This window comes from Equus asinus, chromosome 9, assembly GCF_041296235.1.
Source record: "Equus asinus isolate D_3611 breed Donkey chromosome 9, EquAss-T2T_v2, whole genome shotgun sequence".
Lineage (NCBI taxonomy): Eukaryota > Metazoa > Chordata > Mammalia > Perissodactyla > Equidae > Equus > Equus asinus.
In genome coordinates, this window is record NC_091798.1 from 3,317,862 (window position 1) to 3,331,858 (window position 13,997).

At 35.5% G+C, this 13,997-nt stretch overlaps 1 pseudogene; it reads left to right on the forward strand.

The window, feature by feature from the left end:
- The first annotated feature begins 887 nt into the window (after positions 1-887).
- On the forward strand, positions 888-13,026 carry LOC123289187 (olfactory receptor 2T33-like; annotated as a pseudogene).
- The last annotated feature ends 971 nt before the right edge of the window (positions 13,027-13,997 follow it).

Sequence of the window (13,997 nt, forward strand, 5' to 3'; positions counted from 1 at the left end):
TGTCGTGAAACGATGCGTAGGGCATGGCTCCAAGTCCTAGTAAGCTGGGGAAAGAAATGTGCATTTTATTACAAGTGTGATGGAAACAGACTGAAGGTTTCAGAGCAGAGAGTGATGAACTAACATAGCCGCACTTTAAAATCAGGTAATAAAAATAGTTATTTAATGAGAGGAAGTAACATTTTCATCAATTAGTGGGGATATTATGTTCCTTCAGTGGGGAAACTTTGTTATACTCATCTGTTCCCTTCTGTGGCCCTTGTAACCCACAGTGAAATAGCTGTAATTGTTTGTTTATTAAAAAAATAACTAATTTGAGTATGTTAAAATTTCCAAAATTTGAAAAGAATTCATCTAAGACTCAAAGAAATATAAATAGCAAATGTTTAAATAAGTGTTTATTTTCTAAATTGGTTAATTTGGGTTTCAGTACACATAAGAAAAGCACAATAGTAATAATTATTAAATAATATAAAAAACAGCCAAATTAACTACTTACAATTTTATAATCTTTGAAAGTTTTTTTCTACTTTTGATTCATTTTGATCTATTATACCAACCAAACAATATATCATTGTGTGAAATACATAGACTAACGTTATTTAAAACATTGAAAGGCTGAGTTACAGAGAAGTGGAATAACAGGCCAAGCAGAAGCATCTTAACTGGGATGTAGGGCTTTGAGTCAGGACCCTGGGTTCCATATCCAGCACATGTGCAGAAGTTATGAAGCCAAACTAAGGTTTGTAGATGATGAAATTCCCTTCCTTCTCTATTTTTCCATTTGCAGAATCACACCAGAAGAAATTGTGGAGAAGAGAAAAACAACATCAGACTTCATTCTTCTAGGACTCTTTAAACATACAAGACCCCACCTCTTTCTCTTCATGGAGGTGCTGACAATGGCCATTGCTTCTCTTATGGGCAATGCCCTCATGTTTCTCCTGATTTACTGGGACCCCCGGTTCCACACACCCATGTACTTCCTACTGAGCCAACTCTCCCTCTGATGTGATGCTGGTTGCCACGATCGTTTCCAAAATGGCTGCTGACTACTTGACTGGCAAGAAGTCCATCTCCCCTGCTGGTTGTGTGCTGCGGATCTTTTTTCACTCACACTGGGTGGTGGCAAGAGTTTCCTTTTAGAGCCATGTCCTATGACCGCTACGTGGCTGTTTGCCATCCACTGAGATATCCTGTCCTCATGAGCCAGCAATTATGCCTGAGAATGACTTTGGGGTCTTGGTTCCTGGGGACAGCTGATGGGCTCATGCAGGCTACTGCTACCTTGAGCTTCCCATTTTTCGGCGCACGTGAGATCGATCATTTCTTCTGTGAGGCCCCCATGCTGGTGCGCTTGGCTTCTGCTGACACATCAGTCTTCGAAAATGTAATGTACATCTGCTGTGTGTTAATGCTTCTGGTCCCCTTTTCCCTCATCCTGACCTCCTGCAGTTTTATCGTCGCAGCTGTTCTCCAGATGCTTTCTAGAGAAGCCTGCAAGAAGGCTTTTGTCATCTGCTCCTCACATTTGGCTGTGGTGGGACTCTTTTATGGAGCTGCCATTTTCACCTACATGAGACCCAAATCCTACAGGTCAGCTGACCTTGATAAGGTCGTGTCAGCATTCTACATTATCTTCACCCCTGTGCTGAACCCCCTCATCTACAGTCTGAGGAACAGCGAAGTCAAGGGGGCCCTGAGAAAGGTGGCTGGGGAAATGTGTAAATTTAAAATGACAGCAAACTTAGTCTCATTCTTCAAATTATTCAATGCTAAACGAGTCTAATTTCCTGAAGTCGTTAACATTTAAACATATGGTAATTCTCTCTCCTTTAATAATGCATGAAGAGAAAGTTAAATTCTTTGATCAGTATAATAGGAAGTTGTTAAGAATTACGTGAGACTACCATACTAAGAGAGGCTATTTCTTGAGCACTTACTATTTGCTATGCTCAACACCAAGCAATTTTTATACATTACTTTGCATCCTATTAACAACTATATGATATAAGTACTTTGACACCCATCTTCTAAGTGAGAAAATGGAGGCATGGAAAACTAATATTGTTTTCAGTATCACACAGCAAATAAATGTTAAAATGTGACTCCCAAACTTGTCCTTTAAGTTGGTATATTTATTTCTGTCCAGGAATTTATTTTAAACACTATGTTCTATGTCTTTGATCTGTGCATGTTATATTTTCACTGTTTTTGTAAGCAGTCTTTCACAAACTGTTTTATCTGGATCTTGAAGGCAAGCCATTTTAATTCATGTAACTTTTTGTTTAAGTAATGTATATCTTTCCCCAGGCTCTAGTTGTAATTGCAATGGCCAATCTGTTTTAAAGTACACCATGACTAAATTCTCTCTTGAAATTAATTGTGTCCATGATGTTTAAATGTTATGTTGATTCATGATGGTCATGGGGTCCATGGATATGAATTCAGACACATAAACATGCTTAGTCTTAATAGACACATGATGATAGTGAGTGAGCGAACCTGAGTAAGTCAGCCACCTGTTATGTGGATCACCTCACATCTGCAAATGTCCAGATAACTAGAATTACTTATCATGCAAAATATGGGCACTAAAAATAACAATACATTTCAGGGAAATAATATAGACCTGTTATCTGATGATAGTTAAATTAAATATGAAATCAAAATTAAAAAGAAAATTTCAAAATAGTTTTGGAAATTCTATGTCTGTCTCTTTATTTTTTTGATTGTTTTTCAGAGATTTTACCCTTAGTTTCTAAATCAATGTTTCTGTAGAAAATTTTCAAAAGGCACTACTGATGTGTTTTCCATCAATGTCTAAAAACAGAGGAACGTCATGCAGAAGCTGTATGTACAAAATCAGGAACAGTAAGAAAACTTGAAGTGGGGAGTTACCCTGAACATATCATCTTCAAGGCATAATTTACTTACAGCTGATACAGTTTTTGGTTAATGCAGTTAATACAAATCTCAAGCATACAGCTTACAAATTTTACATATATATATGCTTATGTAACTACAACAAAGATCAAGATTTAGAATATTTCATATTTCTAGTACTCTTGGAGTCTTCCTTTTGCTTTTTCCTAATCAAAAACTCCAAGAAGCTAATCATTATTTGAACATATAATTAATTTTGCCATGCTTCTTTCACTCAATACTATATTTTGGAGATTCATCCATATTGCTTTTTGAGATTCCACATGTAAGTGAGATCATATAGTATTTTTCTTACTCTGATTTTCCATTTAGCATAGTACCTACAAAGTCAATCAGTGTGTCATAAATGCCTGGGTTTCCTTCTTTATTGTGGCTTAGTAATATTCCATTGTGTGTGTGTGTGTGTGTGTGTATACACACACATATACTTAATACATATATACATATGAAACAAGTTGTTTGCAGGTGTTTTCTATTGTGAATAATGCTACAATGAACATGGTCATACAGATATCTCTTTGAGATTCTGATTTCATTTTATTTGGATATATACCCATAAGTTGGGTTGTTGGATCATATGGTAGTTCTATTTTTAATTATTTGAAGAATCTCCATACAGTTTTCCATAGAAGCCATACCAATTTACATTACCAACAACAGTGCACAAGACTCCCTTTTCTTCACACCCTCAGCAACATTGTTATCTCTGGTCTTTTTCATGATTGTCATTCTAACGGATGTGAGGTGAACCCATTGTGGTTTTGATATGCTTTTCCCTGGTGATTAGTGACATTAAGCATCTTCTCATGTATTTTTTGGTCATTTGTAAGTCTTTATTGGAATAATGTCTATCCAGGTCCTTTGTCCATTTTTTCAACCAGGTTATTTGTATTTTTGCTATTAAGTTGTAGGAGTTCCATACGCATTTTGGATATTAACCTCTCATCACATATTTGAAAGTATTTTATATGTTTAGTATGTTGGCTTTTCATTTTGTTGAGTATTTTATTGTAAAGAAGGCTTTTAGTTTAATGCCATCCTATTTGTTGATTTTTGCTTTTTCTGCTTGTACTTTTCATGTCATATCCAAAAATATCAATGTCAAAACCTACATTGAGGTCTTCTAAGACCTTGTCGTCTGAGAGTTTTATGGTTTCAGGTGTTCCATTAAATTATTTCATCCATTTCCAGTTAATTTTTGTGAGTGGTGTAAGATAGGTGTCCAATTTTATTTAATTGTGTGTGAGTATCCAGTAGTTCAAATACTGTTTATTGAAGAGAAAATCCTTTTCTCATTAAGCATGCTTAGCTCCTTTGTCAAATATTACTGGACCATATATGCATGAGTCTGTATCTTGGCTCTCAATTCTGTTCCGTTGTTGTATATGTTTATTTTTATATCAGTACCATCTAGTTTTGATTAGCATAGCTTTGTAATATTGTGTAAAATCAAAAAATGATTTCCGTTGCTCCCAGCTATGCTATTTTTTCTCAAGATTGCTTTGAATATTCAGCATCTTTTGTGATCCCCATACAAACTGTGAGATATTTTTTCTATTTCTCTGAAAAATGCTCTTGGAATTTTGATAGTGATTGCATTGAATATATAGGTGGCTTTAGATAAGTATTGACATTTTAATATTAACTCACTGATCCATCATTATGGGATGTTTTTCCATTTGTTTGTGTCTTCTTCAAATTTTTTCTTATACTTTATAGTGTATAGACTCCCCACTTTGCTTGAATTTATTCCTAAGTATTTTCTTGATGGTATTATAAATAAAATTGGTTTTTTAAATACCTTTATCATATATTTTGGTGTTAGTGCAAAGAAATAAAATTGACTAATTTAATTTGATTGATTTTGCACCCAACAGCTTTACTGAATAATTCATGCTAAGGATTTCTTGGTTGAGTCTTTAAGATTTTCATCCATAAAATTATGTTACCTCCAAACAGAAAAAAATTTACTTTAACTTTCAGATTTTGGTGTCTTTATTTCTTTTTCTCAATGAATTGCTCTGGCTAGGACTTCCAATACTATCTTGAAATCGAGTGATGAAGATGTGCATCTTTCACTTGTTCATGATTTAGATGAAAAGCTCTCAAACTTTCACTATTGGGTCTGATGTTAATCACGGACCTTACATATATGAACTTTATTATGTTCAAGTACATTATTTCTTTACACAATTAGTTGAGAGCTTTTATTATAAAAGAAGGATAAATTTTTCAAGTAATTTTTCTGCATCATTGAAAGAAGAATAAGATTTTTACCCTTTATTTTACAAATGCGGTGTATCACACTTGTTGATTTGCGTATGTTGAGCCATTTTTGTATCTCAGAGACAAGTGCCACCTCATAGTGATGTGTGATCCTTTAAGTGTGCTACCGAGTTCAGCTTGGTAGTATTTTGCTGAGAATTTTTGCAACTATATTTGTCAAAGACATTGGCCTGAACTTATTTTTTAGTGTACTTATCTGGCTTTAGTGTCATAGTAGAGCTAGCTGAGTAAAATAAATTCGACAGTTTTCTTTTTTTTACAAATTTTTGGAAAATTTCGAGAGGGATTGATGTTAATTCATCTTTACTTGTGAGGAAGAATTCACCAGTGACACAACCTGATCTTGGCCTTTTCATTGTTGGGCTGTTTGATCACAGCTTCTAGCTCCTTAGTCATTATCAGTCTGCTCACATCTTCTGTTTCTTTATGATTTTGTTTTGGTAGGTATACATTTCTAGGAATTTATCCATTTCTTCTGTGTTGTCCAATTTCTTGGCGTGTAATTGTTTATAATAGTTTCTTTTGATCTTTGTATTTTTTTTAAAGATTTTATTTTTTCCTTTTTCTCCCCAAAGCCCCACAGTACATAGGTGTATATTCTTCATTGTGGGTCCTTCTAGTTGTGGCATATGGGACGCTGCCTCAGCGTGGTTTGATGAGCAGTGCCATGTCCGCACCCAGGATTCGGACCAACGAAACACTGGGCCACCTGCAGCGGAGGGCTCGAACTTAACCACTCGGCCACGGGGCCAGGCCCTGATCTTTGTATTTTAATGGTATCATTTGTAATGTCTTGTCTTCTAATTATATTTATTTGGGTCCTCCATTTTTTGGTTGTTAGTTTTGCTAAAGTTTTGTCACTTCTGCTAATCATTTAAAAAAGCTCTTACTTTTGTTCATATTTTAAATTGTTTTCCTATTTTCTATTTCACTAACTTCTGCTCTACTTTTTAATATGTCTGTCCTTCCTTCTGCGAACTTTGAGCTTAGTTTTTGCTTCTTTTTCTAGTTCCTTGAGTAGTGGTGCTATCTTGTTTATTTGATATCTTTTCTTATGTTTGTGTTTATATTTTTAAACTTGCCTCTTGGTATTGCTTTTGCTGCAATCCATAAATTTTGGTGAGCTGTGTTTGCATTTTCCCCCAAGATATTTTTTGTGATTTTCATTTTCATTTCTTCTTTGATTTTGTTAGTTATTCAAGAATGTGTTGTTTAATTTCCATACTTTTTAAAATTTTCTTATTTTCCTGCTTTTTTTGATTTCTAGCTTCGTACTATTGTGGTTGGAAAAGATACTTAATATAATTTCTAACTTCTTCACTTTGAGGAGATCTGTTTTTTGGTATATTTGATTTACTCTGGAGAATGTTCTGAGTACATATGTGAAAAATGTATATTCTGCTGTAGTTGGATGAAATGTTCTGTGTAAGTCTTTTAGATCATTTTTCTAGACTGTTGTTCAAGTCTTTGTTTGCTTATTGATTTTATATCAGCATGTCTCTCCATTGATGAGAGTCAGATATTAAAATCCTCTACTATTATTATATTGCTGATTATTTCTCCATTTAGTTTTGTTAGTGTTTGCTTTATATTTTTACATATTTAGATGCTCATATCTTCTTGATGAATTCACTTCTTTATCATTATACAATAACCTTATTGATCTCTTTGGCAATGTTTAGCTTAATATCTAATTGGTCTGATATGAGTATATCTACACTTGTTCTATTTTGCTTACCATTTACTTGAAATATCTTTTTGCGTCCCTACCCTTTCAGTCTCTGTGTATCCTTAAAGCTAAACTATGTCTTTTGTACACAGCATGTGGTTAAATCTTGTTTTCTTTATATATTCAGCCATTTTATGTTTTTAGTTTTTTTGAGGAAGATTAGCCACGAGCTAACATCTGTCCCCATCTTCCTGTACTTCATATGTGGCACTCCTGCCACAGCATGGCTTGATACGTGGTGCGTAGGTCCACACCTCGGATCTGAACTGGCAAACTCCAGGCCACCGAAGCGGAGCACAGGAGCTTAATGCCACCAGGCCGACCCCACATTTTATGTTTTTTTTAGTGGAGAATTTAATCTATTTATCATTAAAGTAATGTTGATAGGGAAGGACTTACTATCACCATCTCGTTAGTTGTTTTCTGACTGTTTTGGATTTCTTTGTCATTTAGATTGTAAAGTTCTATGACTTCAAGATAGGTTTCTGGAGACTTGGCATCCCAGGGATAAACGCCAGTTGATCACAGTAACTGATCCTTTCTATGTGTTCTTGAGTTCAGTTTGCTAACACTTTCTTGAGACTTTTTACATCTATATTCATCAAAGATACTGGTCTATTGTGTCATTATCTGGCTTTGGTATCAAGGTAAACCTGGACTTTTTAAATGAGTTTGGGAGTCTGCCCTCTTCTTCAAGTTTTTGGAAGAGCTTGAGAAGGATTGATATTAACTCTTTACATGTTTGGTGGAGTTCACCAATGAAGCCAGCTATCCTGGACTTTTCTGTGCTGGGAGGTTTTTGTTTACTGATTCAATCACCTTGCTACTTATTGATATGTTCAGATTTCCTATTTCTTCCTAATTCATTCTTAGCAGGCTTTGTGTGTCTAGGAATTCATCCATTTCTTTAAGGTTATCTGATTTTTTGGCATAATAATTATTCATAGAAATGTTTTATGATCCTAAGTATTTTTGTATCTTCAGTTGTGATGACTACTCTTAAATGTCTTATTTTACTAATGTGAGACTTTTTCTTAGTGTAGCTAAAAGTTTGTCAATTTTATCTCTTCAAGAAACCATCCCCTCACATGTGACCCTAATCACCTCTTTTGCCCTCCCCTCCCTTCCACTATGGTAACCACCAATCCAATCTCCATTGCTATGTGTTTGTTTGCCGTTTTTTTTGTCTTCTACTCATGCGTGTGATCATACGGTATTTGACTGTCTCCCTGTGACTAATTTCAATCAGCATAATACCCTGAAGGACCATCCATGTTGTCACAAATGGCTGGATTTCATCATGTCTTACAGCTGAGCAGTATTCCATTGTGTATAAATACCATATCTTCTTTATCCATTTGTCCCTTGATGGGTACCTAGGTTGCTTCCAAGTCTTGGCTATTGTGTATAATGCTGCAGTGAACATAGGGGTGCAAGTATCTTTATACCTGTGCATTTTCAAGTTCTTTGGATAAATACCCAGCAGTGGGATAGCTGGATCATATGGTAGATCTGTTCTTAATTTTCTGAGGATATATACTGCTTTCCATGGTGGCTGCACCAGCCTGCACTCCCACCAGCAGTGTGCAAGGGTTCCCTTCTCTCCACGTCCTCTCCAACACTTGTTGTTTCCTGTCTTGTTAACTATAGCCATTCTGACTGGAGTGAGGTGATATCTCATTTTTGTTTTGATTTGCATTTCCCTGGTACCTAGTGATGTTGAGCATCTTTTCATATGCCTGTTGGCCATCCGTAGATCTTCTTTGGAGAAATCTCTGTTCAGATCTTTTGCCCATTTTTTAATTGAGTTATTGGTTTTTTTTTTTTGTTTTTGAGCTGTATGAGTTTTTTGTATATTTTGGGTATTAACCCCTTATCTGATATATGGTTTGCAAATATCTTCTCCCAATTGTTCGGTTGTCTTTTCATTTTGTTGATGGTTTCCTTTGCTGTGCAGAAGCTTTTTAGCTTGATGTCCATTTGTCCATTTTTTCTTTTGTTTCCCTTGCCTGGTCAGACATGGTTCTTGAAAATATACTGCTAGGACCGATGTCAAAGAGGGTACTGCCTATGTTTTTTTTCTAGAATTTTCATGGTTTCATGGTTTCCGGTCTTACATTCAAGTCTTTAATCCATTTTGAGTTGATTTTTGTGCATGGTGTAAGGTAATGGTCTACTTTTATTCTTTTGCATGTGGCTGTCCAGTTTTCCCAACACCATTTATTGAAGAGACTCTCCTTTTTCCATCAAACATCTTTTCATGTGTTTATTGGCCATCAGTATATTTTCTTTGGAAAAATATCTGTTCATCTCCTCTGCCCCTTTTTTGATCAGAATGTTTGTTGTTTTGTTGTTCAGTTGTGTGTGTTCCTTATATGTTATGGAGATTAACCCCTTGTTGGATATACGATTTGCAAATGTTTTCTCCTACTTGTTGGGTTGTCTTTTTGTTTTTATCCTAGTTTCTTTTGCCTTGAAGAAGCTCTTTAGTCTGATGAAGTCCCACTTGTTTACTTTTTCTTTTATTTCCCTTGTCTGAGAAGACATAGTATTTGAAAAGATCCTTTTAAGTTTGATGTCAAAGAGTGTACTGCCTGTATTATCTTACAGGAGTTTTACGGTTTCAGGACTTATCTTCAACTCTTTGATTCATTTTGAGTTTATTTTTGTGTATGGCATGAGGTAATGGTCTACTTTCATTCTTTTGCAAGTGACTGTCCAGTTTTCCCAACACGATTTATTGAAGAGAGTATCTTTTCTCCATTGAATATTCTTGGCACCTCTGTCAAAGATTAGCTGTCCATAAACATGCAGTTTTATTTCTGGGCTTTCAGTTCTGTTCCCTTGATCTGTGTGCCAGTTTTTGTACCAGTACCAAGTTGTTTTGATCACTATGGCTTTGTAGTACATTTTGAATCAGGCATTATGATGCCTCCAGCTTTGATTTCGTTCTCAGGTTTACTTTAGCAATTTAGGGTCTTTGGTTGCCCCATATGAATTTTAGGATTCTTTGTTCTATTTCTATGAAAAATGTCATTGAGATTCTGATTGGGTTTGCATTGAATCTGTAGAATGCTTCGGGTAATATGGAATTTTAATTATGTTTATTCCATCAATTCATGTGCATGGAATCTCTTTCCATCTCTTTATCTCATCATCTATATCTTTCAATAATGTCCTATAGTTTTCATTGCATAAGCCCTTCACCTCCTTCATTAAATTTATTCCAAGATACTTTATTCTTTTTGTTGCAATTATAAATGGGATTATATTCTTGATTTCTCTTTCCATAAGTTCGTTATTAGAGTATAGAAATGCAAACGAGTTTTGTAAGTTTTGTACCCTGCAACGTTACTGTAGTTGCTAATTATTTCTATTAGTTTCCCGATGGATCCTTTAGGGTTTTCTATATATAAGATCATGTCACCTGGAAACAGCAAGCGTTTCAATTCTTCACTCCCTGTTTGGATTCCTTTCATTCCTTTCTCTTGCCTAATTGCTCTGGCCAAAACCTCCAGTACTATGTTGAATAAGAGTGGTGATAGTGGGCATCCGTGCCTTCTTCCTGTTCTCAGGGGGATGGTGTTCAGTTTTTGCCCATTGAGTATGATGTTGCCTGTGTGTTTGTCATAAATGACCTTTATTATGTTGAGGTAATTTCCTTCTATCCCCATTTTCTTAAGAGTTTTTATCATAAGTGACTGTTGGGTCTTGTCAAATGCTTTCTCTGCATCTATTGAAATGATCATGTGTTTTTTATTCCTCAGTGTTGACGTGGTGTATCACATTAACTGATTGTGGATATTGAACCATCCCTGTGTCCCTGGTATGAATCCCACTTGATCGTGATGTATGATCCTTTTGATGTATTGCTGAATTTGGGTTGCCAATATTTTGTTGAGGATTTTTGCATCTACGTTCATCAGTGATATTGGCCTGTAGTTTTCCTTTTTTGTGTTTTCCTTGTCAGGCTTTGGTATCAGAGTGATGTTGGCCTCATGGAATATGTTAGGAAGAGTTCCATCCTCCCTAATTATTTGGAATAGCTTGAGAAGGATAGGTATTAAATCCTCTCTGAATGTTTGGTAGAATTCCCCAGGGAAGCTTCTCATCCTGGGCTTTTATTCTTTGGAATGCTTTTGATTACAGTTTCAATCTCTTTCCTTGTGATTGGTCTATTCAGATTATCTATTTCTTCCTGATTCAGCTTTGGGAGGTTGTAAGAGTCAAAGAATTTATCCATTTCCTCTATGTTGTCCATTTTGTTGGCATATAGCTTTTCATATTATTATCTTATAATCTGTTTGGTTTCTGTGGTATCTGTTGTTATTTCTCCTCTTTCATTTCTAATTTTATTTATCTGAGCTTTCTCTCTTTTTTTTCTTTGTAAGTCGGGCTAGGGTTTTGTCAATGTTGTTTATCTTCTCAAAGAACCATTTCTTTGTTTCATTGATCCTTTCTACTGCCTTTTTTGTTTCAATAGCATTTATTTCTGCTCTGATTTTTATTATTTCTCTCCTTCTGATGACTTTGGGCTTTGCTACTTCTTCTTTTTTCTGGTTCAGTTAGGATTACTTTGAGATTACTTAGTTGAGATTTTTCTTGTTTGTTAAAGCAAGCCTGTAGTGTGATGAATTTCCCTCTTAATATGGCTTTTGCTGCATGCCATATGAGTTGGTATGGTATGTTTTCATTTCCATTTGTCTTCAGATGTTTTTTGATTTTTCCTTTAATTTCTTCAATGATACATTGGTTGTTCAATAGCCTGTTGTTTAGTCTCCACATCTTTGTCCCTTTCTCAGACTTTTTCTTGTAATTAATTTCTAGCTTTATAGCATTACGATCAGAAAAGATGCTTGTTATTATTTCAGTCTTCTTAAGTTTATTGAGGCTTGTCTTTGTTTCCCAGCATATGGTCTATCCTTGAGCATGTTCCATGCGCAGGTGAGAAGAATATGTATTCTGCTGTTTTTGGATGGAGTGTTCTATATATGTCTATTAAATCCAACTGGTCTAGCTTTTCCTTTAATTCCGCTGTTTCCTTGTTGATTTTCTGTCTGGGTGATCTATTGATTGATATGAGTGGAGTGTTGAGGTCCTCTACTATTATTGTGTTATTGTTAATATCTTCTTTTATGTTTGTTAATAGTTGCTTTATGTACTTTGGTGCACCTCTCTATGGGCCATAGATATTTATGTGTCATGTCGCCTTGGTGAAGTGTCACTTTAGTCATTATATACTGCCCTCTTTTGCCTCTCTTTACCTGCCTTATCTTGAAGTCTACTTTGTCTGATTTAAGTATGGCAACACCTGCTTTCTTTTGCTTGCCATTAGCTGGGAATATCATGTTCCATCCCTCCAGTCTGAACCTGTGTTTGTCATTGGAGCTGACATGTGTTTCCTGAAGGCAGCATATTGTTGAGTCATGTTCTTTAATCCATCTCACCACTCTGTCTTTTTATTGGAGAATTCAATCCGTTTACATTTAGGGTGATTATCCATATATGAGGGCTTAATGCTGCCATTTTATCACTCATTTATCAGGTCTCCTGCATTTCCTTTGTTTCGTGTCCTGTGTATTTTGGTCTACCAATTGAGTTATGCAGTTTTTTATGTTGTGTTTTTTTGTTTCCTTCTGATTTATTATTTGTGTCTCCATTCTGCTTTTTTGTTTCGTTGTTACCATGAATTTTGTATTCAAAACCTCGTAGATAAGATACTCCATTTTCTCCTGGCCTCTTATTTCATTAGACTAAACTGATTCAGTCCATTTCCTCTTCCCCTCCTAAATTGTTTTTCTCACAACTTATTCCATCTTGTGTTGTGAGTTTGTGATTAAAATGACAAGATTATCTTTGGTTTTGGTGTTTTCTTTCTCTTTATCTTTAATGTTATACTTGAGTATTTGCCATCCTGTTCTGATGTATAGCTACAATTTTCTGATTTTGTCTACCTATTTATCTCCTTACTCTGTGCTTTGTAACCCTTTTCTCCCTTTTTTTTAGGTATGGACCTTCTTGAGGATGTCTTGCAGAAGGAATCTCATGAGTATAAACTCTGTTAGATTTTGTTTATCTGGGAATGTTTTTTATTTCTCCATGATATCTGAAGGATATTTTTGCTGGAAAGAGTATTCTTGGCTGAAAGCCTGTAAGGTTTCTGCAGAGAAATCCACTGAAAGCCTGATAGGAGTTCCTCTGTAGGTTATTTTTTCTACCTTGCTGCCTTTAGTATTTTTTCTTTGTCATTCTCTTTTGCCAGTTTCACTACAATATGCCTCGCAGTAGGTCTTTTTACATTGACATATTTAGGAGATCTGGTAGCCTCTTTCACATGGATTTCCATCTCCTTCCCTAGGTTTGGGATGTTCTCTGCTATTATTTCTTTGAACAAGTTTTCTGCTCCATTCTCTTTCTTTCTCCCTCTTGAATACCTGTAATTCTTATGTTGCGTTTCCTAATTGAGATGGACATTTCTCAGAGACTTTCTTCATTTCTTTTAAGTCTTAGTTTTCTCTCCTCCTCTGTTTGGAGCATTTCAACATGTCTATCCACAATTATGCTGATTCCTTCCTCTATGATGTCCACCTGAGCATTCAGGGAATCCATATTTTGTTTTATCTCTTCCATTGTGTCTTTCATCTCTATTATTTCTTGTTGATTCTTCTTGATAGTTTCAATCCCTTTTGTGAAGTAGCTCCTGAACACACTGAAATATTTCTCTACATTCTCTTTTAACTTGTTGAGTTTTTTGATGGCAGTTATTTTGAATTCTCTGTCATTTAGATTACATATTTCTTTCTCCTCAGGACTGATTTCTGGATACTCGTCATTTTCTCTCTCTTCTGGAGATTTAATATAACTTTTGGTACTACTAGAGCATGTGGCTCTGTTCTAGTGCATCATGGTATTATTTGGTCACAGTTACCTCCTGTCACCACTGGGTGGGGGTCAAGAGCCACATATTCTGAGTCCTCTGCATTCTGCTGGGATCCCAAGCACTGGAGTCAGCACTTGGCGGGTGGAGGGAGAGGCA